Genomic DNA, 12483 nt, shown 5'->3' with positions numbered 1-12483 from the left:
CTTTAGTGTGCATCCGAATCACCTGGAGGGACTGAGAAAATGCAGATTGCTGGGCCTGGCCCCCTGAGTTCCTGAATCAGTCAGTCTGGCCTGGGGCCTGGAAATGAGTATTTCTGACAAGTGCTCAGGGGATACTGATGCCGCTGGTCCCATACTTCGAAAACCACTAAACTAAGGGGAGACATTAAGATGTGATTGAGATAAATACCTGAATGGAAGAGTCCAATGGAAGAAGGAAAAGAGCTGGAAGGTCTCAGCATTCTCCATGCAGCAGTTTTGCCGAAGGCTGGCTCTGGCCATGAGCAGTAGGCTCTGTAAGAGTAGCTGAGTCTCTAGGTGTATATTAAATTGCAGATGCAGTGCTCATAGTGAGGAAATGAAAAGCTTGGATCCAGAGAAGAAGTATGCAAGTGCTGCTATGTCCCATCCCTTTGTAATTTTGCCCAGACTTCCCCTCCTGTCATCTAGCACACACCCTTTTGTCTGGCTCCAGACCTCTCACTCAGGCCTGTCCACATATTCCAGTCCTGATCCATCACACTTCTTGTCATTCCAGCTATAATTTCTTCTGGAGCTGAGCTTTCCCACTGGGTGGACATTTGGCTGAATTTTCATATAGTCAGACGAAGAAATTGCTTGCTTTACTTGAGGTCACCATCATAATTAAACATCTGTGCCATGTGGTCATACAGATTGTGATCGGCACCCACCCCCAAGATAAATAACCCCCTGAGAACCCAAGATTGTCCATGGTTTGGCTTATACTATGAGATGGAGCAAGTTACTACAATTCCCCCCAACCGTGACTCATCACTCCTGTAACAACAGGGCATGCCAGAAATGGACGTAAAGGAGCAAATATGTTGGGGTGTATAACGCGACACAGGAAATAAAACACAGTGAGAGTGTTTTTTTTTTGTTTTTTTTTTTTTGCTATAGTTTTTCTCATTCGTAAGCATGGCACAAATTTGAACTCTACCTAGGGTCCCAATAAACCAGTGGTTTGCCAGCACGTGACAGAGAGCATGTAAATGCATGAAATACTTCTAGGATCACCATTCTAAGTGCTGGCTACCAGATTAGAATATTTGTTTCAAGGTAGGATGAGTGCAGAATTATCCACTGGGGTATGAATAGAAAATTCTAGAAATTCTATATGCATTTTATTTTTTTGAGATAGAGTTTTGCTCTTGTCCCCCAGGCTTTAGTGCAGTGGTGTGATCTAAGCTCGCTGCAACCTCTACCTCCCAGGTTCAAGAGATTCTCCTGCCTCAGTCTCCCAAGTAGCTGGGATTACAGGTACTCACCACCACGCCCAGCTAATTTTTTTTTTTTTTTTCGAGACAGAGTTTCGCTGTTGTTGCCCAGCCTAGAGTGCAGTGCGCAATCTTGGCTTACTGCAACCTCCGGCTCCCGGGTTCAAGCAATTCTCCTGCCTCAGCCTCCTTAGTAGCTGGGATTACAGGAATGCGCCACTATGCCTGGCTAATTTTGTATTTTTAGTAGAGACAGAGTTTTGCCATGTTGGTCAGGCTGGTCTTGAACTCTTGATCTCAGGTAATGTGCCCACCTTGGCCTCCCAAAGTGCTGGGATTACAGGCGCGAGCCACCGTGCCTGGTCACGGGTAATTTTTCTATTTTTAGTAGAGATGAGGTTTTACTATGTTGGCCAGGCTGGTCTCAAACTCCTGACCGCAAGTGATCTGCCTGCTTCAGCCTCTCAAAGTGCTAGGATTACAGGTGTGGGCCACTGCATCCGGCCTTCTATATGCATGTTAAATGTGTATAAAATAAGAAATATTATGATGAGCTCATATTATAAAATGAAGTGAGTGAGATTTGAAAAGATCCTTGTTCCAGTTGAGATTTGAGAGGCAAGTCATACCTTGAAGGTGTGCTTTCTGAAACAGGAGAAACTCCCCCGGGATTTTGTGTACCTTCCCAGAGGTGGATGAGAAAGCTTAGAACTATAACCTCTGTCCTGGAGGCCTGAAGCCAGCTGTTTCCCTCTCCAGGTCATTTTGGAGAGCCAGCAGTTTTTCCCCCTTGTGCAGCTGTGGCCTTGGTACTGCCTTCACTCGGTCTGCTCTATGGGGAACTACCACAGTTCCCTCCAGCTCAGGTTTCCAGGAAACCTCGCCTAAAATTTCAAAAGGTGCAGCAAAGAAAACTGCAGATGTAACTCTGAGAGCCAGTGAGAGAAGGGACACTTAAACCAGCCAGGGGGATTTAAAATGCTGAACAATTCATTAGAAGGTGCTGCCATCCCCACTGGATAACATTTACCCAGCAATTTGGTATTTAAGAAATGTTAAGTATCAAATCATAGAAAAGTGTTATCTCCTATTATCTAGTTGTATTAAAGAAATGCTTATATATCATATATATATATTTTCACATCTCTAGCACTTTCAGGAGGTAGACTTCAGTGTTATCGCTCTCTTTCTGAAATGCAGTAACAAAGATAGAAACAGTTGGCCAAAATTCTATAGATAGATAATAGTAGGGCAGGATTGAAACTTGAATTTTTCATTCAGAGTGTACAACCTTTGTCACCCCAGTTGGCTGCCTACTAACTTGGACTGGTGCCCTGAAGTGGCCTCACTAAGTGGCAAGGGGTGGTCAGTGTTCCTTGTGATGTTTCATCACAGTGAGGAGTGTGAAGCCGCTTTGCAGATTGCTAATGGCTCAGTGAAACCTTTGGGAGTTATGTTCATTTGAATGGTATTATTGACCATCTGCTGAGTGCAAGGCTTTGAGGAAAACGTATGAGGAATTCAGAGAAGTATTATGCTCAGTCTCTGACACAGCCTCTATGCTGAGAGAGAAAAGACATAATATTTATATAAAATCAATGATAGTTAAACCACAGCGAGACCAACAGTAGGCAAATAATCCAGTGGGCTATCAAGTGCTGTGAATTCAGACAGCAAGTCTTTCCCAGATTGTGCTGGGCTGGGAAGGTTCAGGGAGGAGCAGCTTCTCCAGGCTGGATGGAGAAGTAGGATTTAGCAAGGTGGGAACTGTAGTCTTTAGGGAAGGAATGGGTCTAAGTGAACTGTGCCCCTGCACTGGTCCACAAGTCTTTTCAGGTCCATTCACTGGACTACTGTATCTGAAGTAAAGGGGTCAAGTGGGAGAGAAGGGAAGTCGGAGCTAGAGACTTCTTTTTTCTTTTTTTTTTTTTTTTTGAGACAGAGTCTTGCTCTGTCATCCAGGCTGGAGTGCAGTGGCGTGATCTCAGCTCACTGCAACCTCTGCCTCCCGGGTTCAAGTAATTCTCCTTCCTCAGCGGGGATTACAGGCGCCCACCACCACGCCCAGCTAATTTTTTGTATTTTTAGTAGAGACGGGGTTTCACCATGTTGGCCAGGCTGGTCTCGAACTTCTGACCTCAGGTGATCCACCTGCCTCGGCCTCCCAAAGTGTTGGGATTACAGGCGTAAGCCACCGTGCCCGGCCTAGATGACTTCTTTTTTTTTTTTTTTGACACAGAGTCTCGCTCTGTCACCCAGGCTGGAGTGCAGTGGCACAATCTCGGCTCACTGCAACCTCCGCCTCCCGGGTTCACGCCATTCTCCTGCCTCAGCCTCCCGAGTAGCTGGGACTACAGGCGCCCGCCACCACGCCCGGCTAATTTTTTGTATTTTTAGTAGAGATGGGGTTTCACCGTGTTAGCCAGGATGGTCTTGACTCCTGACTTCGTGATCCGCCTGCCTCGGCCTCCCAAAGTGCTGGGATTACAGGTGTGAACCACCGTGCCCGGCCTAGATGACTTCTTAAAGCTATCCTTTCTTGACTGCCATCGGACTATTTAATCTTTGCCTAAATTATCAAAAGCACTATTTAATCTGAATGGCTGCATAACCTCCTACAAATGAAGCCATTCAGTGATTTATTAGTAGATGAATAACACTGAACTCTGATTTGGCCCTCTTAACATGTTCATTGTGTTAATAGGAAAGCACTTTGGAGCTAAGGATGTCAAATGTCTATATAAATAAAATCTAATCCTATTATAAACTCTGTCAAACTTGCAGGCAGTTGGTCCTACTCCACTTGCAATCTAACCTGGAAAAGTCAAATGACTTGTTGAAAGTCATGCAGAAATCCCCTGGTGCTTCTGTAATAACTGACCCTGCTTCCCCTGACATTTGGCAGTGTCTAGCTTAAGTCACTTCATATCTCCATAGGGATGCTGACACTAAGAATGACACTAAGATGACACTAGGGCTCCTGTCATTTAGATAGGATTTCTCCTACCCATATTATGCCCTATGGGGGCTCTCAGCTGTGACCCCAAAGGGTCCTTGTTAATTTTAAGCTTGGGGTGAGATCATTGTACGCTTCTCTTTCAGGCTTCTCCCTGGCTTTCATTGAAAGAAGGTACCATTTTAGTGCTTCTTTCATTGAAAGAAGGTACCATTTTAGTGTTTAGTGTGTCCATGCAAACACACCATCTGAATGAAAGGGCATTCTCAAACATTTTTCATGCCAAATGCCGAGAAGTATAGTGGGACCATCAGTGGCTTTCTATCTACCTGAACTTTGAAGTTAGACACTAGACCGTTGCCAGCTTGATAGTCCTTCCATTGGCTGCCCTTTGAAGTTAGCTAACTGGTTTAGAAAAACCAAATGGGATACTTTAAATGAAAACAGACTTTATTTCACTATTTACCTTAGAAACGGAAAACATTTGTCTTAAGTTTTTTTGGTTTTTGTTTCTGTTTTTTTTTGAGAGGAGTATCATTGTGTCACCCAGGCTGGAGTGCAGTGGCAGGATCTCAGCTCACTGCAGCCTCCACCTCCTGGGTTCAAGCGATTCTCGTGTCTCTCCTTCCCCAGTAGCTAGGACTACAGGTGTGTGCCACCATGCCTGGCTAATTTTTGTATTTTCAGTAGAGACGGGGTTTTGCCATGTTGGCCTGGCTGGTCTCGAACTTCTAGCCTCAAGCAGCCCACCTGCCTCAGCCTCCTAAAGTGCTGGGATTACAGGCGTGAGCCACCATGCCTGGCCCATTTGTCTTAAGCTTTTAAAAGAGAATAATGATAATGCCATGGTTAAGTGGATAAGGCTGGGGTGATCCATATTTGGTAGACGTATCCAGTTATATGTTGTTTAAATGTTGTCTATTATGTGAACTCAGAGCTGTCAAAAATATACTTTGTGTTTTTCCCCATCCTTGCCAAACGTAAAATATTCATTTTTTTCTAAATCATTCCGTGTCCCTACATTTCCCTCCACTTCAGACTTTGAACAGTTGAAGGGTGGAAAACTTTTATCATTGCTGAAATTATCAAACACACTATCAATAGCTATCATGCATTGAGTTTTATGTCTTCTGCTGAGTGGTTATACCATGTTATCTTACTGAATTTGCACCTCAATGCTGTAAGGGCAGGAGGAGTAGTATCTCATCCAAGGAGTAGCATTACATGAGGAGTAGCATTACATGAGACAGACAGAGGCTGGAGCTAAGTACTTTGTCAAAGGTTGTAATGGAGCTGGGCTTTAAACCTACCTCTCTTAATCTCTTAGATCTAGAAGCTATGCCCTGAGTCACTGTAGTATCTGGAAGCAAAAGGAAATGTGCTCTAAAGAGTTAACAGGGGCTATCCATGTACTCTCGCCACACCCTGGGAGATGCCTAGTAGGAGGAAAACTGCTTTTGTTTTTGCAGGGTCAGTTCACAGTATCAGCAGGGCAGTCAAAGCACACTTTTTTCTCTTTTTTTCCCTATCTTATCCTTATTCTTTTTGTTATGATGTCTAAAAAGTTGGTGAGTTAGGGAGTGAGGATCTATTTGAGTGAATCCAGCATGTTTCTCAGTCACCACCCATCAACCTAATTGGCATAGGCGGGGCTGTGCAGTCTGCAACAGAGCCAGCTCCTCCAGCTGTGCCATCCATCATACTCAGGCACACTGGAGCGCATATGCTCTGCTTCCGGTTGATTTTAAGTTCCCGATTCCTGAGCAGGCCTTGGGGAGGCAATCCCAAGGAGTCAGAGTTGTTTGCTGTCGCATATCAGACTCCTGTCTGGGTGACTTGGCTGGTCACGGCACAGTGCTCCTGAGCCCAGGGGCTGTGATCTCCTGTCATTTGGTTGCCATTTTCCTGTGAAGAGGATAGAGAATATGCACCCAGTCAGGTCAGGCATTTTGCAGAGGTGGGTCCTGGCTATAAGAAAGCCAGATAAGAGTGCAGGTTCATTTATACATGTATGTTTCTACTCACAGGAAAACAACTCACGAGGCAAAAAAGTACATCTCGTGGGTGGAGCAGGGCGAAGTGGTTACAAGTACAGACTCTGGAGCCAGACTGCCTGGGTTTGAATTGTGCGGTTTCAGGTAAGCTATTTAATCTCCCTGAGCCTCAGTTTCCTTATCTCTACAAAGGGAACCTACTTCATAGGGTTATGAGGATTATATGATAATTTAATTAAATGAGCAGTAAAGCACTTTGACATCAATGTCTGAGAGACGAGAAGTGTTACGTAAGTGTTTATCAAATAGCACATAAAAATAAAGCGGTAGGTGAACATCATGGTTTGTAGGTTACAGTGCTGTGTTAGACGAAGCTTACGTGACTACCTCAGTTAAGGTACTCACGGTGAGTCATGCTCAAATGAAATCTTATAAAGTGTCCTAGGGAAACTAGCCATTTTAAAGAATCATGTGAGAAATATGTACGTAAACTGCCTTTTTGTAAAATGAACATGAGAGAAACTGTGTCAGAGGAAGAGAGAAGACAAGGTTGGATGACTCGATGTTTCGGGCGAGGGGGACTGGAGGGGTAGAGTGCCATCATCTTGGATGGGAAGGGTTCCTGTCATTTCAGGGAAGGGAGAGTCGCTGGTCAAATCTGGATGCGTTAAGTGTGAGAGTCTTGTTAGATGTTGAAGTGAAGATGCTCAGTGGGCACCAGGAGAAGTCAGGTGAGAAGTCAAGGCTGGAAGCATCTGTGTGGGGGTCCCTAGCTTATAAATGGAATCTAACACTGTGAAGGAATGAAGGTATTTAACAGCTGGAGAAGGGGTCCTAGGGTTGAATCAGGGGGCATTCCAGCTTCACTGGGAAATTCAAGCTGGCTCGAGTTTTCTAGTTTGTGCTTTTCTTCACTTTGCCAGTGTAAAATGAGGTATGGACCCATCGGCATTTTCTTTGGGTGGTTTTATCATTTGAGCTCTATAATGCCATGGTTAGGTGCCTAAGACTAGGGTCGGATACCATTTGACCTCTTACTATCTTTGTGCCCTTGGGCAAGTTATTAGTCTCTGAGACTCAGTTTCTTTGCCTGTGAGATGAGAACTGGTGGTTAAAAATGCCCATCTCATAGGTGTGAGGGCTCAGTAAGTGCAACGTTGATGCTATGAAGCTGTTCACCACTTTATGTCTTGAAAGATTCTCACCGTTCATGTAAATTTGTTAAAAGTGAGGAGTGGTGACAGTCACACATGTTTAAAGTGCTTTGAATTTTCCCTAAGCTGAAAACCGCATTTTAATTCAACTTCTATTGCTACTGTTTTTCTTCTTTAAAAAAAAAAGTAAAAGAGAGCGGTCAGGGAGATACTATAGTAACTACACACATATGCCAGCGACTGTGTTTTCTCTGTAATTGAAACATTACATCCAGTGATCAGATCCGGCCTCTATATGTGATAATTGCTACAAGAATTGCAGATGCTCAAGCATTCAGAGATATGAAAACTGAAACACAGAACAAAAGACATACCACTGGATGACAGTGTTTTAGTATCACGTATAATAACCTCATGTTTGCTCTTTGCCACCATGAGCCAGGTAAGAAGATTCTCTCACTCTTCCCTAAGATACTAACCAATCTTCCCTACTATTTTTTTTTGATGGCGGAGTTTCACTCTGTCATCCAGGCTGGAGTGCAGTGGCATGATCTTGGCTCACTGCAACCTCTGTCTCCTGAGTTCAAGTGATTCTCCTGCCTAAGCCTCCCAAGTAGCTGGGAGTACAGGTGTGAGCCACCATGCCCAGCTAATTTTGTGTTGTTAGTGGAGATGGCGTTTCACTTTGTTGGTTAAGCTGGTCTCGAACTCCTGACCTCAAATGATCCACCCTCCTCCTCGGCCTCCCAAAGTGGTGGGATTCCAGGCGTGAGCCACCGAGCCCAGCCTTCTCTACTATTTTAAAACCAAGTTTTACACTTGGTTGGAAAATTCCTCTAATCCATTTTATTTCACTCAGCAAATAATAATATTCTGAATCTGTTTCTAAAACACTCTCACTCTCAAAGCTAAATAAGAACCCAGAGATATGGAGAATCACATTCTGAAGTCTTGTCACTCTATTCTCTAATAATTATGTCTGCTGTGTTTGCATTTATGGTTTATATGCTTTGAATTTGTAGCTTTTCTGTTTTGCAAGAGTTACTGTCAGTGAGACATCTACCAAAAGAAGTACTGCTATTAGTGGTGTCAGGACCAAATGTATGTAACAGTGTGGTGTGTTTCTATATCCCTACTGTGGTTTTTGAGAAACCATCTCTAGATGGGAGAGAGTGATGTGAGGACTGAAAGAAAAAATCTTTAGAAACAACAAAGCAGAAACATTAATAGGAAAGAGCTTCCAGTGATTAAATTTTTCTTTTGGTCTTTCAGATTGAGGAAGTAAGGAGAATAGGCATACATGGTGGGAAATTTCCATCAACTTGGAAAAAACAATAGAATACATAATTCTTAGCCACTGAGATGAGAGCCCAGGAAGTCACAAGGTCAAAGGATCCTGTCCCATTGTCTGTGGTGACAGCCTGTCCTCCCGCTAGAAGGAATGCCTTACCCTTAAACAATGGAAATGTCCCTGAGAAGTTGAAGAAATGCATGCTGATGGAATTTTTTAAATCAAATCATTGTAGAAGTACCCCAGTGATTATACTTTTCTGTATTTTCCATTTTTTTTTTTTTTAGTGAGAGTGTATTCTGTTTATAATAAAAACAGAAATCAGAAAAATATTTTTTTTTTGATATGGAGTCTTGCTTTGTCATCCAGGCTGGAGTACAGTGGCGCGATCTTGGCTCACTGCAACCTCAGCTTTCCGTGTTCAAGCAATTCTCCTGCCTCAGCCTCCCGAGTAGCTGGGGTTATAGGTGTGCGCCACCACTCCCAGCCAATTTTTGTCTTTTTAGTAGAGATGGGGTTTCACCATGTTGGCCAGGCTGGTCTCAAACTCCTGACATCAAGTGATCTGCCTGCCTTGGCCTCCCAAAGTGCTGGGATTATAGGCATGAGCCACCGTGCCTGATTAGGAAAAATAAAAGAAGGAAATAAACTAGGAGTGTGGGGATGAGTGAGTTGTCACCATTGAAAGGTGCTCATTTGCTCACATTTTATTCTGTGAGAATTCTTTTGTTCTGCAAGCTGTGACATTTCATAACATACCTGCTCTCCACATTTAGAATTTACTTTAAACATAGGGGATGTCAGTAGTGCATTTCATGTATCAAAACCTCAGACTCCACTCTACCAAAGCAGCCAGGCCTCAGTCAACAGACATCGACTCTCACACTGTGCCAAGCCCACCCAGTGTGTCCTGGTTCCTTGTGGCTGTCCCCGGCAGTTGGAGACACCCACATGCCCCTGCCTTCAGTCAGCAGACACAAACTTGGGATGTGTCTGTTTCTTGTTTGTGAGAGGCCTGGTTCACAAGGATAACATCATGATCAGCCAGGGGCCCCTGTGGAGCTGCCCCATGAGGCCATTGCAGCAGCCTGCGTTTTAGCGTTTGGCCAGGCTGTTTTGGTTTTATGCCCATGCGTCTGTTTGTTGGGGGAAGAGGGAGGGGAAGGATTCTCAGAAAAGGGAAGGACATATCCTCTGCTTTGCTGAAAACGGAAATAAGGAATTATCAGTTCAGGGTCAGTAGAAGCCACAGTGCCTGGCTTCCTTCTGCTGGGCTCCTCTGGAATAATTTTGTTTTGTTTTGAAAGGCCCGAAAGCAACTTGAGCCAAATAAGTTCTAGGGTGACAGTTTTTAACAGGGAGTCCACAGATCTCTAGGACTTTGAGAAGTGTGTCTGTGAAGTGCCTTAAATTATAATTAATGTTGCGTGTATGTGTATTTTTCCAGAGATGAGAGTCTCTGGCTTAAATTATAATTCAAAGAGATTCAGAGAGCTATAATTTTTTGTTTAAAGGCTAAGAACCAGTTTCAAGGAGAGGCCTTCAAGTCTGAGTTGTACATCTTGGTCTTGGCCCTAACTTGAGAACTCTTCCTGATTGGTGACTTGTGTATGTAGTGATAATATCAAGAAAAGTGTGCAGCGCACCTTAGGTATACCTATAGAAGGTCATGTTGCAGGAAGTTGAAGAAGGTTTCACTTTTTCAAGTGCTGGAAAGCTGGAACTCTAGAAATCTTTTTTTTTTTTTTTTTTTTTTTGAGACAGAGTCTTGCCCTGTCTGCCAGGCTGGAGTGCGGTGGCACCATCTTGGCTCACTGCAACCTCCGTCTCCAAGGTTCAAGCAATTTTCCTACCTCAGCCTCTTGAGTAGCTGGGATTACAGGTGCGTACCTCCACACCCAGCTAAGTTTTTTGTATCTTTAGTAGAGACAAGGTTTCACCACGTTGGCCAGGCTAGTCTTGAACTCCTGACCTCGTGATCCGCCCGCCTCAGCCTCCCAAAGTGCTGCGATTACAGGCGTGAGCCACTGCGCCTGGCCTGGAAATCTAGAAATATTAGTTGGACCCACAGAAACCCATGCACTTACTGAAGCCCATGCTGCAGAAAGATGAAGGTTTCACTTTTTCAGATGCTGGAAAACTGGGCATCCAGAAATCTGTGACATCTGTCCTAATGCCTCCTATTCTTTCCTTTCTCAAGCACACTCAGAGCTCCCTTAATATTCTGTATCATCATAGTATTGACTAGTTGGAATGAACACAAATATCTCTTTTACCTGATGTCTCAGTGTGTTTGTGTTGCTGTTAAGGAACAGCCAAGACTGGGTAATTTATAAAGAAAAGAGGTTTATTTGGCTCATAGTTCTGCAGGTTGTAGAAGAAGCATGGCGCCCACATCTGCTTTTGGTGAGGGCTTCAGGTTGGTTCCACTCAGGATGGAAGGTAAAGGGGACCCAGGTGTGCAGAGATCACATAGCAAGACAGCAGAAACAAGAGAAAAAGGAGGAGGTGCCAGGCTCTTTTCAACTTCAGTTCTCGTGGGAACTAAGTGAGAACTCTCTCACTCCTGTGAGAATGGCACCAAGCCATTCATAGGGATCTGGCCTCACAATCCAAACACCTCTTACCGGGCCCCACTACCAACACTGGGGATCAAACTGCAACAGGAGACTTGGCAGGGCCAAACAAAGCATGTCCAAATCATAGCACCTGATCTTCTGCTAAGTTCTAAGATAATCCAGGCCCTCATGATGGTGACAAGATAACACATTTATGAGGAACTTCCTCCAAGTGGCTGTTTATCCTGTGCTAAACACAAATGACCTTCCTCAGGGTTCCAGCCTTGGTTCTTGTTTTTCCTCTCATTATTCTGAGTGACCCAGTCCAAATCCCCAGTTTCCAGTGGCCTCTCAGTCTGTGTTTTTAGCACTCATCTCTCTTCTTCTGAGCTCTAAATCTGCCTATTTAACAGGTCCTAAAGACAACATCTCAATGTGGTTGTCCCACGGGCCCATCAAATCACTGGGCCTAATGCTAAGCTCATCACCTCCCTTTTATCTCCCAACCATTCTTCCTCTTGAAGTCCTTATCTTGGCAAGTGGTACAAAAATTGATCCAGTTTTCCAAAGGTTTTTTTCATCCACCTACCGCATCTTTACTTCCACAATCTCAATGAGTCCAAAAAAGATTCTATCCCCATATCTTGATAACATTACATCGTAAATGGCTGTAAAAACACCTTTCCTCTCTATCCCCCATCTTGCGATGCCTAATCACTCTAATTACTAGCTGGTCTTTTCACTCTCCAGTTGATCTCTCTCATTGCTTCCAGAATAACCTTTTTCTAAAAAACAAATTGGGTCACGTTATTTCCCTGCTTAAATTCTTTAATCGATCTCCATTGCCTTTACGACAAAACCCAACCTTCTTGGCATGGCCTACTGGGCCCTGTCTGACATGACTCCTAGCTCTCCAGCCTCCTGTCTTACTCTTCTCCTTCTGGCTCATTGCTTCGTCAAAGTAAATCACCTATAGTTCAGAAAACATATCTTTTTATTCATCTTCTGGACTCAGTAGGGGCATAATACATTTTTAATGCAGCTGTTTTGAGTGGAGGCCTTGAAAAAACTATTACACTTCACATTCCAAGTCGGGTAACAAAAAGACATCTTCATACCATCTCAGTGCTTCATCCCATCCCTTCCGCCTGACCTATTTCTAACATTAATGCTGAATCTCAGGCCATCCTTGAACATGAACCTCATTTCTGAGCCTCTCGTCCTCCCTTCACAGCATGCCTTATTCATCTCCAGATCCCACCCTGTGTGTGACA

At 44.1% G+C, this 12483-nt stretch overlaps 1 protein-coding gene across 8 annotated transcripts in view; it reads left to right on the top strand.

Moving 5' to 3' along the window:
• The window catches only part of STON2 (stonin 2), a 168435-nt gene that overhangs the window by 3335 nt on the left and 152617 nt on the right, over positions 1-12483 (top strand). For all 8 annotated transcript variants that reach the window (XM_024231938.3, XM_054530334.2, XM_054530336.2 and 5 more), the window contains exon 2: positions 6240-6350. The gene's annotated coding sequence lies outside the window, so the exon portion shown is untranslated. The remainder of the gene's footprint in view (positions 1-6239; positions 6351-12483) is intronic.

Source organism: Pongo abelii, chromosome 15, assembly GCF_028885655.2.
Source record: "Pongo abelii isolate AG06213 chromosome 15, NHGRI_mPonAbe1-v2.0_pri, whole genome shotgun sequence".
Classification (NCBI taxonomy): domain Eukaryota; kingdom Metazoa; phylum Chordata; class Mammalia; order Primates; family Hominidae; genus Pongo; species Pongo abelii.
Note: the sequence above shows the minus strand (reverse complement) of the source record. Positions and strands in the feature narration are given on the sequence as shown.